This window comes from Sciurus carolinensis, chromosome 11 (genome assembly GCF_902686445.1).
Source record: "Sciurus carolinensis chromosome 11, mSciCar1.2, whole genome shotgun sequence".
Lineage (NCBI taxonomy): Eukaryota > Metazoa > Chordata > Mammalia > Rodentia > Sciuridae > Sciurus > Sciurus carolinensis.
In genome coordinates, this window is record NC_062223.1 from 112,296,341 (window position 1) to 112,313,812 (window position 17,472).

Genomic DNA, 17,472 nt, shown 5'->3' on the forward strand with positions numbered 1-17,472 from the left:
ATAGTTCTTTTGGGGAAGCTGAAGGGAGGGATTGAATTACAATTAACTCATTTGGGTTTTTTTTTTTTCCTTTTAATACTTCACCTGGAGTAGGTTTTGGTTCTGATGCTACAATCTAAGTCTGATGTTTGTTTATTAGTGGGAAAGGATCCAGGCAGGAGTGGAGAGAATGGCTGTGGGTGGAAAAACCCAAAGGATAGGAGAGGACAAAAATTGTTTGGGTTAAGAGTTTTCTTTCTCTTTCTTTCTTTCTTTCTTTCTTTCTTTCTTTCTTTCTTTCTTTCTTTCTTTCTTTCTTTCTGTAAGGACAAAATGATCTGTTTTCAAATAAATTCAGGGCTTGTCCTGTGGACATGAGACTGAACTATGACTGTGATTAGGGGTGGAGGGAGAGGGGTGGATGGGAGGCCACTTTTTGCCCAATATGAGAAAGAACTTCCTAAGAACTGAAAAGCCCGTTGGGGGGACAGAGATCTCTGGAATGTCCTGGAGGGGACTGTGGGGTTGCTGGGGGTCTTGGGTGTGAGGCAGGACTGGAGGGTTTCCCTGCTGATCCCAGGACTCAGTGAGGAGTCAGGGGAGGCCTTCTGGGTGCTTGTCAAAGATCTCAGCCCAGGATCCAACACTTGAGGGGCTGTGTCTAAGTAACAGTCAAATGAATGAGGGGGTGGAGAACTTTCTGTGCCCCAGGGAGACAAAATAGTGTTTATTGCTGGAGGAAGACCTGAGGAATCTGTACCAGCAACCCAAGGACAGGATGCAGGAAGTGTGACTTCAGCTTAGAGCTGAGCCCCATATTTGGGCAGCCCCAGGTGGGAGGAGACCAGGAAAATGTATGTCAGAGGCTCCATTCTATTTGACTCCTGCATTGCAGGACTTGGTAGGAACCATCAGCCAGTTTTAGCATCTGTAAGATGAGCCTGGCAATCTGAGGTTCCCAGGGCCAAAGGGAAGGGCCAGAGGGGAGGAAGAGGCCTGCATCTTTTCTCTAATGAAATCTATGTGCAAGTAAGGACTAAATTCTCTTGAGGATTTCATAAAATTTCTCTAAGAGGCTAGGACTCTGAGAGTGACTTTAGGCTGATGTTCTTGTGGGCATTTGGATGACACTGGCTCTACTGGGAGGGACTCCTTGGTAACACATGAAAAAGCGATGCTTGTCTAGCCAAAGGCAGCACAGTGGCTCACCTTCTGTGAAATGATGGCTCAATTCCCACTAATAGCCACAGGAATGTGGAGAGAATGTGGCCATGTACAGGATGTCTAGGAACTTACAATGGCCTGGCCTCTTGGTTGCAAGGGGCAGACGCTGCTTCGAACTAGCTGTCACTTGGAAGGGATGCTTCAGAGAGTTCTAAACCCACACATCTTCATCTTTATTTCTCCTCTGTACTTTAGTCAGACCCCAGCTGTCTCTTAGACCACTGCCCTGTTCAGAGAGTCTTTGGGAACAGGAAGGGAGTGTGGAAAGACCCAACCTGGTCTCAGGGCCTGACACGCCTTCCTACTTCAGCTACCCAGGAGTCTGGGAAAGTCAATTTGTGTATGCTCAACTAGGTGCTTTGTCAGCATTTCCAATTGTAGTGCTCGGGTCCTTTACAGACTTAAAGTAGTGGCTGCTCCTGAGCTCTGGACAGGAATTGCAGCTGAGAAACTTTCAGCAAGTCACGCTGACCTGACCTTCCCATCATGCTCCCTGCTTCTGCTTGACCAGACCCTCAGACTCCTCAACCTCTGGACCAGTGACTTTGCTTTGTATGTCAGCTGCTTGAGGAAGGCCTTTGGTTTCAGCCTGTAACCACCTCCGGAATCGTTCTATCAGACAGTCTGGGTCTGTTCTGGCACAAACCATTTTGACAAATGCTCAGATGCTTTCCTTCCTTTTTGGATATTATGGATTAGTGTCTGCTCTGCTTACCTAAAATCCATTTGAGGCTGAGTATTTCCTTTGGAACAGGACCAGGGTGGGGGGGTCAAAAGTACTAAAAAGGTCTGAGCAGATTTATTAAGCAAGAGAGATCTCAGTCAGACTTGACTTCTAAATTGTCACTCTGTGTCCCTTTGATTCTTACCTGTAAGGATCAGGGTTTCTAGTTATAAGCAATAGAAAGCAATTCTGGCTAATTTAGCAGGAAAGGTTTAGCAAGAGGAAGCTGGATGTCGCACAGCATCAGTGGGGCCTGGAGAAGCAGGCTGGAGGTTGCACTTCCAGAATAATATTCCATCCTATGCAGCAGAACTGGCCTAATGAGAAAGCTGCTGTGGCTGCCGCTGCCGCCAGCTGGATTCGACAATTTGTATCACTGCCAGGAACCTGGCCGTCACTGCCACTGCTGTCTGCAGGGTCCATGCCACATCTGTCCCAGGAATGTCACCTTGTCATCCTTGTAGCCCTTCTGCCACCTGCTTGTGTCTTAGCTACAAGGAAGGCCAAGGAAGTGAGTGATCTTGTTTTCACCCTTAGGAGGCAGGACCCGGAGGGTAGGAAATTCCTCCAATGTGAGGAGAGTATTCAAAAAGGGCTGGGAAGGTGGAAGACTTGACAACTGCCCACCACCCCAACATCTTGGTGAGGAAGAAGTTTCCTTTTCTCTCAAGGGTGCTGCCTGAGGGGTTGAGCAGTGACTGTATCCTCAGAGCACAGTCATGGAGCAGCCGAGGCCTCCGGGGCAAGACTCAGGTGAGAAACATAAGCAGTGGTGGGAAGGAGCCTGCAGGGAGGCTGCAGGGACCATGTCCAGGGACTTTCCTGCCTGCATCTCCAGGGACAGATGATGGGATTCCCCAGGGGTCACTTCTGTGGGTCTTGGGCCCTCTAGGCCTGGGCGTCTAGGCAAGACCAGCTGACTTTCCAGAGTTGCCTGAAGGAAAATGGTGGGTACCCATCTAAGATTCATCTATATGGAAGTAACCTGGAAGGCTCGTGGAGCCCCAAGGTAGGACTTAATCCATCATCTCTTTAACAAATACCTTCTTTCTAGTGTTCCCAGCAAGATGTGATGGCTACAGTCTAGCTAATACTTACTGAATACCATGTGTCCAGTACTGTATGGAGGCTTTACATAAATTAGCTGCTAATCCTTACGGAAATGCCATGAAGAAGGAACTAATATTACCCCTAATTTTACAGTTGAGGAAACTCAGGTTCGAAGAGGACAAAGAATTCCATTAATGGTTAGCCAGTCCTAGCAAGAAAGATGTGAATCTTAGTAGCCTGACCTCAGAGCCCATGTTGCTAAGCAACCTTAGTGTCTGGTCCTAAAAAGCAGCTTGCCCCCCATCTCCCTGCCCCATGAGGCATGGACTCTCCTTTGCCCTTCTAGGGTTCAATCTAAGTCAAAGCTAGAAAATCTCCACAGGGTAGAGACATCTGTGTTAGATATGCACACAAACATAAACTCAGCCCTTGCCAGGTCGCATGCCTGTCACCCACAGATGCTGCAATCTGGAGCTTGACTAAGTCACTATCGTTGGAGCAAAGGGTGACCAGGGCATTGAAGAGCTGAGACTGAAGGCAACACCTGAAGCAGGTGTTTCAGCTCCCATTTTCTAGAGGATTTCCAGGAAACTGCCCAAGAAAGGGGAGGATCCAGGGGCCTAGGGCAAAAGCAAAAGCAGGAATCACTAAAAAGGAGGTTAAGTAGAATGGTCTTGCCTGGGAAAGATTAAAATGAGGATCACTGGGACACAGGTGACTGGTTGGAGGAATGCCCTCAGGCTGTGTGAGGCTTTTCCTCCGGAGCCTACCTTCCGTGTGTTTTCCGAGTATGTCTTTGAGTAGCTGCCTCCCCTACTGGACAGCATGATGCTCAACAAGAAAGACAAATTGTGGTGTCCTGCATGTAGCAAGCGCTTCATACGTGTTCATTTACTGAGAAGAACAAGAAAGTTCTATCCTAGGGACAGCAAGGATTTGGTGGAATTGGAGAGAGAGCCAGGCTGAGAAAGAAAACCCTAAAAAAAAAAAAAGTCGTCTTGGAGGATAGGTTCTGTGTCCAGGCTGGGCAGAGGCCGTTCTAGAGAGGTGCACCTCCGCCTCATTCCACGGAGGCTGCCGCTGCTGGTGGATTCCCTCTCCTGCTGGGAGGAGGAGGCTGGGATCTCTCCATCCTTACTCCCAGCTGAAAGAGGTCGGCAAACTCTAGGCTAAGAACTACCAGGGAAGAAGACAAAAGGCAACAGGGGTGGGAAATGATGGAATCAGCATGGTATCTTGGAGGAAAGTTGAGCATTAGAATCATTCATTCCGTAGATATTTACTGAGCATTTCGAATATACCAGTTTCTGTGCTGAAGACAGAGATTGAGTGGTGAGTGAGCCAGGCAATCCCGCCTTTGCGGTGACTTGGAGTGGAGGAGACTATGACTCCCTACTTATGATGCATTCTGAAAAAACTACATTGGCATGGTACCAGGTCCTGTGAGAGACAGAGGAAATCATGGAACCCAGAGCTAGGAAATTGAGACGTTACCTGTAAGTTCAAATCTTGATTAGGCATTGTCCAGGGAAATGGCAATATCGTGGACTGAAGGATTGTATGTCCTCAAATTCATATATTGAAATCTAATTCCCAATGTGATGATATTTAGAAATGAGGCCTTTGGGAGGTAGTTAGGAAATGAGTGTGGAGTCCTTATAAATGAATTAGTGTCCCTTAAAAGAGAACCCAAAAGGATACAGGGAGAAGATGTCATATATGAACCAGGAAGTGAGTCTTCACTGGACACTGAATCTGATGGCACCTTGGGCTTGGACTTTCTACCTCCAGAACTCTGAGAAGCAAATTTCTGTGGTTTATAAGTCACCCAGCTTTTGTTGTAACAGCCCAAACTAAGACAGGAAGCATGGGTGTAGGAAGGTAGTTTCAGATAAAGACAGAAAAAAATCTGGCCTACTAAAGGATGTGAAATAAGTTCCTTCTGACTGGTGCCAACTCTGAAGGGAATGGTGGTGAGAGAAAAGTCTCGGGAGGTAAGCAGGGCCAGCGCTGGAGTAGCCAGGGTCTGAGAACAGCTGTGGCCCCACGCTGTTTAGTTTCTGTCTGGAGTTGCATCTGGGAAGCTCAATCCAACCACAAATGACAACTTAAATCTTCACCCAAATTTCTTAATGCAAAGAGGCATCCATTTCACAATCCACAGGAACACTTCTCAGAGACCGCCTTTTCTTCTCCCTAATTGTCTTGCTCCCTCTTGGCTCCCAAATCCCAAATCTCTTCTACAACTCAACTCACTTCCTTCCCCGCCTCTCTTATTGGCTCCTGCCCTAGCCCATGTGGTGCAGAAGGTCAGCACCTGGAGTTGGCTTAAGACAACAGTAGCTCAGAGCTTAGGGCATAAACTGGATAAGGCTTCATTGCCCCAACTCAATTCCTGGTCTCTGCAGGTCCAGCTAGTCTTAAGTTGTGAGTACTAGGCCATCTTTGCATCTGAGGCCATCACACACCTTCTTGATTCCTGCAGTTGACCTGGAGTCCTGAATCCAGGCAAGGTAGAAATGAGGACAGGTGATTTAAGAAGACCCAACTCGAAAGAACCAAAATTCAGAGCCAAGATCACTCAGCACAACCATCAAAACAAAGGCATTGGAAAAAGGTAGCTAATCCAGGTATGAGGTGGTTGGGCAGAAAATGGGAAATTATATAAAAATAAAAAAAAGTTTTGCAGGGCGCAGTGGTACACACGTGTAATTCCAGGTACTTAGGAGGCTGAGGCAGGAGGATAACAAGTTGGAGAGAAACCTTGGCAATTTAGTAAGACCCTGAATCAAAATGAAAGATTAAAAAGGGGTTGGGGATGCAGCTTAATTGAAAATCTCTGTGGGTTCAATCCTCAGTTTCGGGGTAGAGGTAGAAGATGAAGTGAGAAGAATTTCCCTGAGTGTGGGGGGGGGCAGCCCCACTGTCAGGCACCCTCAGCCTCCTGGCCTGGTAGCAGACAGCAGGCTGACCTCCAGGCAGAGGGAGAAGGGAAGCAGGAGAGGGAAGAGGGAAGCACACATAGGAAAGAGACTAGGACAGAGAGGCAGCATGCCACTCTCCACTCTATCCACAGACCTATAGTAAACAATTTACTGGACTCTCTCCAAGGGAGTCCTAACTCCTGATTTTTTTTTTCTCTATCTCTAATAGGTTTAAGTAGGAATGGTTGTGGAATATTTTTTTTTCCTTTAAAAAAAATCCAGGAAGATTTATGCTTCTAATTAGCTTTCTTGTTCCTGGAATGCTGTGTGGAAAAATCATGATCCCAAAAGCCAGCTCTAATCCTCAGCTGATAGACAGGAAGTGCATATTGAGAGAGGCTTCCCAAGGGCACACTAGTCTGGAGTAGCCCTACTGGGGCTGGAATGACCTTAGGGATGTGTGGGGCAGATGAGGCCAGACCAATCATGAGAGTGTTTGGACTACACACCACCAGCCATCTGGTTGCTTCCAGGAGCCAAATCCTGGGCTTCAGTTCCTGTGACTCTGATTAGCTGGTAAGCCACTGAAGGATCATCTGGGTGACTGTCCTGGATGGGAAAGGATACATTTGCTAAGACATGCACACTGCCACTTCTCAGGCCGTAAGCAAGCCTTGGCTGGCATGTGTGTGGGGGGTGTGGTGGGCACACACATGCACAGTATACCCCTCTTTGGGGTTAGCAGTTGGCACCCCACCTGACAACACATATGGGTTGATCTAGACACTGATGTGGCCTGAGATGCTCAAGTAACCAATCCATGTTCTGCTCTCAGCTCTATGGGTCCTGATGCCAGACCCTGAAAGAACTAGATCTGCTGGATGGTTCCTTGGGACCTTGTCTCTAACAAATGTGGTGACATGGAAAATTCTCTCAGAGCAGGCGTTCTATGGACTCAGCAGAAATGCTTTGATAAATCACTTGTGGCTACAGGGTGAGACCCACAAGGAGCAAAAGTCATCAACAACAAATGCTCGTAAACTTGTCTTTTAAGGAGGGTGGGTCCCCTTAACCAGGAGGCTCTGGTCTTAACAAGGGGGCATGCGTGTTTGGGGCTGGAGCACACGGGTCAGGGAGGCTGAGCTGGCAGTGTTTATCTCTCCCTGCCTCAAGCTTAGGTGCTCCTTTATGGCCTTGGACTGGCTTGCCCACAGCAATTCTTTGATGGTCTGTGTATGAGAACACTTCTTCCACAGGAAAGGCCAGATTCTGTTCCACTCCCCTTTAGGGACCTTCCCCTCTCCTCCTACCTCAGTGCAGCGCTCTTTCTAAAAAAAATTCTTTTGAGGGTACCAGGAATTGAACTTAGGGGCACTTGACCACTGAGCCACATCCCAGCCCTATTTTGTATTTTATTTAGAAACAGGGTCTCACTGAGTTGCTTAGCATCTCAATTTTGCTGAGGTTGGCTTTGAACTTGGGATCCTTGTGCCTCAGCCTCCCAAGCTGCTGGGATTACAGGCGTGCACCACTGGGCCCGGCAGTGCAGGGCTCTTAAAGGCAAGCACCACACACCAGTCAGTTCTTAGCCCTCTTGCCTGCCCCTGCCATTGGTGGTCCACTAACCTGCCATTCACCTTTTTCTCCCAGACTGAGTTCCTGGATCACTGAGAGCTGGAATTCGTCAGCTCTGGTCCTTTTGATTTTGGTGACATTGCCCTTCCTGGGTTTTTGAATATGGATTGTTTCAGGCTCTGTCCACTCATATGGAGGCCCCTGTTGTTTCAGACGAGAGGACTCTGCTCTGGCTATGAAACATGGAACCTTCTAGGCATATCCCCATTTGGGGCCTGTTGGGCCTTGTACTTTACACTGACATCTGCGGACCTGAGCATAAACATTTGTGGGTGGGGAGGGAGATCCTTTCATCCTGCTGGCAAGGGGTTCGCTTTTCATTGAGGACAGCACTTGTACGTTTGAGCCTGAGCTAGCTCTGTGAAGTCAGAGATACTATTCATCACATGCCTACTACCTTCAATCCTTTATATTTGTGGGAGTCATGTTCTATAAGTTTGCATGAATGCTGAATGAGCAAATAATGAATTTGCTCCTAGGGGAAATACAAGTTAGTTTCTTGTGAGCCTCTGGTTATAATTTTTGTTAACTGATCAATCTATACTCTCATATTGTGTGTGTTTCTGTGGAAAACCAACTGTACTAGTCGCATTTCTGTTGTCTGTGACAAAATATCTAAGAAAATAAACTTATCAGGAGGATAGATTTATTTTGGCTCATGGTTTCAGAGGTCTCAGTCTATGGTCACTTGGCCTTGTTGCTTTGGGCCTGTGGCAGCACAGTTCAACATGGTGGGAGCCCATGGTGGTAGAAACTTGCTTACCTCAGGGCAGCAGGGAAGTGAGAGAAGGGCTAGGGCTTTAATATCCACTTCAAGGACACACTAGTGACCTCACTTCCTTCTACCTGGCCCCACCTCCTATATGGTCCACCACCTCCCAATACCACCACACGTAGGCAACCAAGTCTTTAGCCTATGGGTCGTTGGGGGATATTTAGGATACAAACCACAGCACCACCCGACTTATTACATATTGTTGATTTGCTCACATTTAACTCCTGGCCAATGGCACTATAACTCATTCCTGAATGACACTGATCTAATGCATATATATGCTTGCACATGGGAATAAAAGGAATTCATTCGGCATTACACTTGGGGGCCACTTTAAACAGTAAAATCACTTTTTAAAAAAGCACAGAAATACAAAATAATGTGGCACTAAATAGACCATGAAAAGAACAGTTGTTTACAGTAAGAGAACTGAAAACAGAAAGCAGAGCATCACCTTCTTTGATCTTAGCTGGAAACATGAACATCAAGTTCGCTCAAAATTTACACCCCTCCGCGCATGCCTGGGATGACTCCAGAAGTTTCTCAAGCGTGGATTTTGGGGTTCCAAGTAAATATTAGTGAGTAGAGAATTTGAAAATGTGGAATTGGCAAGCAATGAGGATCAATTTTATGTGCCAGGCTATGCCTGAGGGAGCGAGGACGGATGTGGCTGATACTCTGCAGATGTTCTTGGAAGGCCCGCATCTGACCCTGCTTGGGGCCTACCAGGATCTGAGGCCTGAGGAGTTTTCTGGCTTCACAGTTTGTGTTCCAAATGAAACATTTCCAGGGGTTCAGCTCCCTTGAGGGTGGAGGAATGACCTTCAACAGGACTCACCTTAATATTTAAGGTACGGAACATTGGCAGTAGCACTGTTTATACTGTGCAAAGAACAGCCCCTTGTAATTTGGTTCTTTTTGAACAGTTGCTAATAATTTTGCACTCAATTTCCATTTAAATGGAAACATTAACCTCTGGGGCCTGCAAAGGAGCCTAGAAGGGGCTCATAAGTATAGCTCTTATCTCTATAGCTCAGAGTGTCCCGGGAGTAAATCCAAACATATTTCTAAATCATTCTCCTCCTTATCAGATGAGGGTCTCACTCCTGTTTCCAAAGATCCTTGCCCTCCCCTCCCAAGAAAAATGTTCAATTTCTTATGTACTTGTCTGCTTAAATGTCAGGAAGTTCTTCCTTGAGTCTAACCTAAAGTTTTTCTGCTGAAACACAAGCTTTATTTTTCCTGAACCACCTGGTTGGGGAGACAATGGAAATCTACCTCCTGAGTTGACTGTGATGCTCCCAACAAAATGGGCAAGAGACCCCAGGTAGGGGTTAGAAGCATTTTGTCAGCTATTGACCAGAAGAAGCCATGTGATACCATGTGCATCACAAAACATTTTTCCACGTGCTCTTTCACCTTATCCTCATGATCCCTCCATAAAAATGCAACTCCACTTACCTAATTCCATAGAAGAGGAATCTAGGGAATAGATTCCACTCATGTCAATTAGGAAGTAATAGGGCTGGGACCCCAGAGCCCTTGGCCTGTACTCGGCAGCAATCATGAAGCGCTGGGAGTACCTACATCAAGAAGAAGAGGAGGAGGAGAAGAAACCTAGAATTCAGGTAACAGATATCCCTAAATCCTCTGACTTCCTATGGAAAGCTGTCAGTAAAAACGGGCCATCCTGCCCATCAAGGCTGGCCGAAACCTAGGCCGAAACCCAGGCTGAATGGAGCTGTTCCTTAAATCCTTGGTTCTCACCTTGCTTTCTGTCACCTGCATTGGGTCTCTCCACTTTTGCAGATGTCATCCTCATCTCTGGAGAGGACAAATGGAGGCTTGCAGATGCAAAGTGGCCTCTGCCTGCTGCACCCAGGCCCCTGGGGGGAGGTGGAGACCTGCTGCGTACCATCTGCCTGTGGGACCCTGACGGGCTGCATCCAATCAGACAGAGTTCTCATTTACCTGCCCAAAGGACTGTCTTCTTTTCACAAAGACTCCTTTTTGTCTAGAGCTGGCCCTCAGGAGCACTTGGAGGGCCTCCAAAGCCACGTGGCTAGGATGGAGAGCCAGGTCTTCCCCCTTCAGGTCTGAAGTCCCTTCCTTCTCTTCCAGTGCCGTTCTTGAGTTGGGAGAGGGAGGCCCAGGGTGTGGAGGGCTGGGAGGGCTGCATTTGCCTTCCCAAGGGGCAGCGCAGCCTCCCTGCTCCCAACTTTGCAGACTCTCTCTTCGGCCTCCCTTTTGCTCCCAATAACTAAAGAAACAATGGGCTCTTCAGCCAGCTCCCCGCTTGCAGGAGGCCTGTGCTCTTTTTGCCACTTTCTGTCTGGATTCTAAAATAGTAACAATTAGAAAATTCTGTCTATCATTCCCGGTCTTTCTTTTTCTCATCTTCATTTACATTCCATTGGTTTTATCTCCTGTAATTTCAGACGGAGCAGGAGGAGCCTCTGCAGACTATGATTGAGTGTGCTGTGTCTGCGTGAGTGTGCACGTGTGCGTACAAGCCCATGTGTTTGTGTGTGTTAATATATGCATGTGTCAATGGATGTGTCTGCATGTATGTGCACATGGGCATGTGCAGGTAGGTTTTCGTGTGCACGTATGTGCACATACATGTGTGTGTGTGCATGTGTGTATGTGTACACATGTGCATCCCTGTGTGCATGTGTGGATGCATGTATACACATGTGTGTGTTGTGCATTTGCCTGCATGTGTAGGGAAATTTGAGAGCAGGGAAAGGCAGAAAAGAGTGTGGGCCAGTTGTCTGTAGTCATGTGCTAGTCCTCTCCTGGGTGTGGGTGGTGGGATGGGCTTTGCTCTCCAGCCTTTGCTGCTGTGGTTCCACTGCGGAGGGCTGACCTGGAGGCCACATCAGAGGGCTCCTTGCACTGCAGCTTTCTTTGATTTTGACCAACAATGAATGCGGATGGTGGATGGGAAGGAAAGGCAGGGGCTTCAGCCCCCTGTCTCTCAGGCAGGGTATCCCGGGCTGCCCGTTCCTTGACCACAGCCTCTCTCAAGGCAGCCCTCTCTGCCAGCATGCTTTTTCTGAGTCTGGTCTACATGGCACAGCTCCTTCATATTTAATGATAATTAAGAGTGTTATTTCTAAATACCTTGTTCCATACTCAACTATAAGGGCCAAAGGACCCAGGGGGCTCTCAGGGGGTGCCTTCTGTGATGGTTAATTGTATGCCAGCTTGGGTAGGCCATGATGCTCAGCTGTTCAGTCAAATTCCAGTCTGGAGTTGCTGTGAAGGTGGTTTACAGATGTGACAACTTTTACATCCGTGGACTTGGTGGTGGGCCTCTTCTAATCAGCTGAGGGCCTTAAAGGCAAACACTGAAGTTTCCAGAAGCAACTGGATCTGGAGCCTGCAGCACAGGAACCCTGCCTGGGTTTCTACCTGCTGCTGCCCCTAAGCAGCACTGGAGTGAGCTGCAGTATCAGCTCTTCCCCAAATCTCCAGGCTGCTGAGCAGCCCTACAAATTTTGAATTTCTCAGTCCCCACAATTGTGTGAGCCAATTCCTTAAAATAAATCTCGCTTTTCCTTCCTCTCCTATTGGTTCTGTTTCTCTGGAAAATGCCAACTAACACACCTTCCCCTCGCCATCACCTTCTCTCAAGGCGTTCACATGGTGTGTCTTCCTGCCCTACCTCCTGACCTAGGAATTGAGAGTTTTGGTTAAGTCTTGGGAACCTGTGAGAAAGGAAGGGGTAAGATGGGAAGGGTGTGTGTGTGAATTGGTAACAAAACTACAGGCTTCTCAGGATGTAAGAATGGTCACTCAGGGAACTCCGAATGCCAGAGGGCAGAGCCAAACTCTATTGACTCTCAGCAACCATTAAATCAGGGTGGGTGGAGTGGGGTGGGGACAAAGGACAAAAGACAAAAGCTACAGAGACTTAGGGAGCTTTGGGAGCTGACTGGAGGCTCCAAGGGAATATAAGGCAGAATGCTTAGGCCTTTCCCTGCTGGGAGAAGCAGGCCTGAGGGGAGCCCATGGATCTGCCTGATCCTGCTGCCGGGCCCAACCTCTCTGGGAAACCATGGGAGAAGGAGCTTTGCAGAGGGCTCCTGACCCAGCCCTTGCTCCAACACGGGGATGGATCTCTTCTGTCTCCTCTTCTGCAGGGGCTGGCACAGTACCACGCCCAGTGCACACTGGCAACTGCTACCCTGTTCCAGCTACTTGGGGCATGGGAGTGGGAACTCTCCTAAAATTTTCTTTCCTCCTCCTTGTGGACCAAAGGAACCCAGTGCAATTTTAAAAAAAGAAAAAGGAAGGAAGGAAGAAGAAAGAAAGAGAAAGAAAGACAATGTCATCTGATTTTAGCAAGTGATTTTCCAACTGATAGAAATGAGCCAGCCCTTCTCAGCTGGCACCAGGCCTCTCTGGGTCCTGGACAGACAACAAATGAGAGCCATTGGAGGAAGGGGGTTTATGATGAGGCCATTTGCCCATCTCTGTAGTTTGCAGGAAGGAAAGAGAAGACTTTGGGGATGCTAGGTTTTAGAAAGCATGAGCAAAACACTGGTAGTACTTTATTCTTGATTGCAACTCACTTTTGACAAGCTCGTGCCTCCATCTCGGTTTTCTTCTTCTGCACTGCTCTCTCCTGCCCTCAGTGTGAAGGTCAATGGTGCAAAGTTCTCAAGGAACCAAAGAGAGGATAGAATTAATATGAGATCTATCTCTTGGGTCTGCTGAGGCTGAGAAAGAACTAAGAGAAAGATGCTTCCTTCAGTTTAATCCTAATCAATTTAGTTGATCAGCTCCTCTTTAGAAGGACATAAAATATATGAGGCACTTGGTAAGTGCTCAACAAACGTTTTCCAAGTGAACGTTCAATCTGTGGCAAAGAGAGCAGGAGGCAGCGGAGGAAGCTCTGCGCTGGCTTCCTGTGTGTGTCTCGGCAGGTCTGCACTTTGATTCACTCCTGTGTGGGTGTGATGAGCAAGACCTGAGATCGTCAGTCTACAGGCACTTGGTCCGTGGTACTCCACTTTCTTTCCCCTCCCCTGGGAAGAGGGTCAAGCACTAACATCATAATCGACTTCACATAAGCCGTTCCCCTGTCTCCACTGTGCAATGTAAGCATTAGCAAATGTTCCGCGGAATGCGAAGGAAAGAATGAATGGGCAAGAAGGGACCGAATAAATCTTGCAGTCCAGGAGATTGAAAATATTTTTTCAAGTAGTAGAATACTCTTATCAAACAAAAGCATACATGGAACCAGGATATAAAACTAACAAAACCACCTCAGCTCTGACCTAAGTGCATGGTGGGGCTTAGCCCTGGGGTGTTTCTAGCTCTGAGCCTCTGTTCACTGATAGAGGGACTACTCTCCAAATATGTAACACTCTCTAAATATGTAAAAGCTGGCTTTGGGGTGAGGGAGTCCTGATTTGTAGCATTTTCATATTTCCATGATGAAAATGCTTCCACTGATTTCAAGCTGCTGATGTGATGTCACTGAGGGAATATTGCTCAGAATAATAATGTACATTACATGGTGTTTTCACCATAATCCTATAGTCAATACGAACAACCTCAAGAACTTAGGTAAGAACACAATTATAGTAAAATAACTGATAAATTTTGAATATTTATTACCTGTATTTTATTTTTTAAAACAATCTTCACAAATATTTATTAATTACATTCTCATTACATTATTTAAAAAAATTATCACCTCAGTATTAGGTTTTACACATGTTCCTCATTTATGGTACTCACACAAGAAGGAACATTTAACGGGAAGGAAACTTAAGGAGAAAATAGCAGGTACACATGATTAATGTCAGTCTGTTCTGACTATGTGGCTATCCTTTACGTTCTACTCTTTGAAAGACACTAGAATTTATGTCTAATTGATCAATAAATCCCCAATACATAGTTCTGTATGTAGAAAAAAACCCAAGGAAACAGGAATGGACAGCTTAGATGGATAAAATACATCCTCTAAATGGGAACTTCAGTGTGTGAATAGAGTAAAATAACATGTCCTCAGCAAGTCAAGGATCAGAAGAACTGCTCTATTGACCAGTTAGTTTGGTATTGGATGTACACTATGGAGAAATATAGCCTAGTAATTGACAAAGATGAATTAAAGCCTTATGTGTTCAGCTTTCTTTCAACTCACAGTCAACTCACAGAGGAGCATCTTATGGAGGCCAAGGGCAGGAGCTTAGCTTAGAAGGTCTAGAATCAGGACCTGGAAATAAAAAGGACCTTATCACCGTCTCTTGTCTGTTTACCTATCTTCATACCTGTTTGGTCACAGATGACATTTACCTGTGATAGTGAGTGAAAGGTGCCATCTCCCAACTCCTGGATTCACTGTTAACAGGCCCCACTACAGTAGAGATTGAACTGGCTCTTTTTGTCCAACCAAATGAGGTCTATTTGGATTGTAATTTGAAAGTCCAAAAGAGGGACCTATTTGTCCCTGCTTCGCCAGGTGTCTACCATAGTCTAATCCACAATGGCAAGAAGGTGAAATATACATGGCTGCTTGGGACCTTTCTTCCAGATAGAGAGAAGTAGTTCTCTGGAGTAATACTTCAGTAACTATAGACAGTACTTAGGGAACTACTGAAGTAATTTTTGACTCATGGCCAGTCTTGAACACGTGCAGTAGGGAGAAATAGCCTAGAAGAAAGAGGGAGGAACAGGGGTTGCTATGCATGCATAATTCCCTACCAATTAGGTGAAACACTCCATCTCCTGGAAGAGGAGCAAGAGATGGGGCACAGAGAAGGTCAGAGTGTTACTGTGGGAGCTTCCTCCTTCCGGAGTGAACCATCCTGGGTGGGATAGATGGGCTCCATCTTCTGACAACTCTCTGTGCCTGACACAGGATGAGTAGCATAGGCCAGGTCCCTTCCCCTTCCCCTCCCTCCACTCCTCGACATCCTCTCCTCCCATCTCTTGTTTTCTTATTACTGACAGTAACAGTGCCATATGGAGTCATGTTAGAGCCTAAGGCAAAAGGAAAAAGAAAAAAAAAAACAGTTATACTGGTCCTATCTTTATTTTTTTCTTCATGAATTGCTTGCACTAATTTTGACTTTTAAAAATTGCATATTTTAACATATTTTTCTCTTGATTACTGAGTATTTGGCACCCTCTTAAATTTTGTGCCTGAGGCAAATGCCTTATTCACTTCACCCTGGTACCAGCCCTGCCTGTCTGAGGAAGTTAAAAAGTAATCTGAGATATATTTTCTTCCTTGGCAGCCAGTCCCTCCTGACTTCTTGGGTTAAAGTTTAACTTAAAGCTGTCTTGAAAAATAAAAAGAATTTTTTTTTCACTTAGGCTTGTACATGCATAGAGTGTCACTGAAAAGTTATCCAAGAAACTAGTACTTGATATTGCTCCTGAGAAGGGGGATGGGATTGACAGGGAGGAAGAGATGAAGACTTGCCTTAGAAATCTATTCTTAAAGTTTTAAGGAAACCATTTTTTCCTTATAATGAAAGCAATACTTTACATACAGGTAGAAAAAATTAAAAACACAGATAAAGCAGGAAACAGAAACTATAAACATTCATAATCTCGCCATCCTCTAATATCTTAGATATCTTAGTGTTTATCTTGCTCTATTCCTACATGTAGACTTTATAAATATATTATGTTTTTTTTTGAATAATGTTTTGTGGTCTTCTTTTTCCATTTAATACACATTGTGAATCAATTTCTAAGTTAGTGAATATTTCCCTACAACATTATTTTTGGGCATTGCCTAAAATTTCATCTTATGAATTTATTTGACTGATCCCCAGCTACTGGATAGTAAGTCTACATCCAATTTTTCATGGTTTTAAACAGTGCTGAGATGAGCATTCCTACTATGTAACCTCTTGCACATATCTAATCACTTCCCAAGGATGAATTCCTGCAATCAGACTTGTGGTTCCATGAAAATGAACTCACTTTGGGTTTTTAAAAATTAATTTATTATTATTATTATTATTATTATTATTACTACTTTTAATACTGGAGATTGAACCCAAGGGTACTTTGCCACTGAGCTATATCTTCAAACTTTTTTAATGTTTTATTTTGAGATAGGATCTCACTAAATTGCTCAGGGCCTACCTAGATTGCTAAGGCTGGTCTCAAGCTTGTGACCTCCTGCCTCAGCCTCCCAAGTTGTTGCAATCACAGGCATGTACCACTGTGCCAGCCTGAGGTTTTAAATACATTCTGCCAAGGTACCCTCTAAAACACCTGTACCAGTTTATACTCTTATAATGTGTTTGAGTCTTAATGTCATTTTGGGGGAGGGGGTTGGTACTGGGGATTGAACTCAGGGGCACTCGACTACTGAGCCACATCCCCAGCATTATTTTGTATTTTATTTAGAGACAGGGTCTCACTGAGTTGCTTAGTGCCTCACTTTTGCTGAGGCTGGCTTTGAACTTGTGATCCTCCTGTCTCAGCTTCCCGAGCTGCTGGGATTACAGGCGCCCGGTTCCTAATGTCAATTTGAAACCTAAATCACTGGTGGCCTGAGAGGAAAATGAGGCAGATGTAGTCAAACTCATGTAATCGAAAATGACCATAATGCATTCATCTTACAGTAAAACCACCTCATGTCATCCTGACACCAGAAACAGTAAGAAAGAAGATCTAAGATAAAGTTTGGGCCAAGTGTAGGAACCCAGAAGTAAAGTTGTGACAAAGACAATGACCCCTTTGTCTCTCCTGGTTGGAGTTCTGATTGACTGAGAGGGACAAAGAATTCTTCCCCATTCATCCCAACTCTCTTCACCTCCGAAGCCTTTTCTAGATTTCTATCCTTTCTGTTAAGTTTAGACACTCAATTCCCTTGGCTCCCCCAAGAAGTACTTAGACAATGTGAATCATCAAATGCTAATGTCTTCTTTAAATGGGGGTTGATAAAGGTCTTTCTTTTCAGAGTTGCTACCCGGTACTTTCCCAAGTTTCAGATGTAGACATTCCAGAATAATCATCATCATTATTCTGAGAGCAGCAAGAAGCCTCCTGCTAGGGAAGCTCTGCTCAGGCTGGCTCTCCTTTCTTCTCCCAGTCTCCTGGGATTCAGCTTGCTTTTTGTCCCTTTTCATAACTGTCACAGCAGATTCTACCTCTTGGGGTTTTCTTTCTGAGTAGAGCGT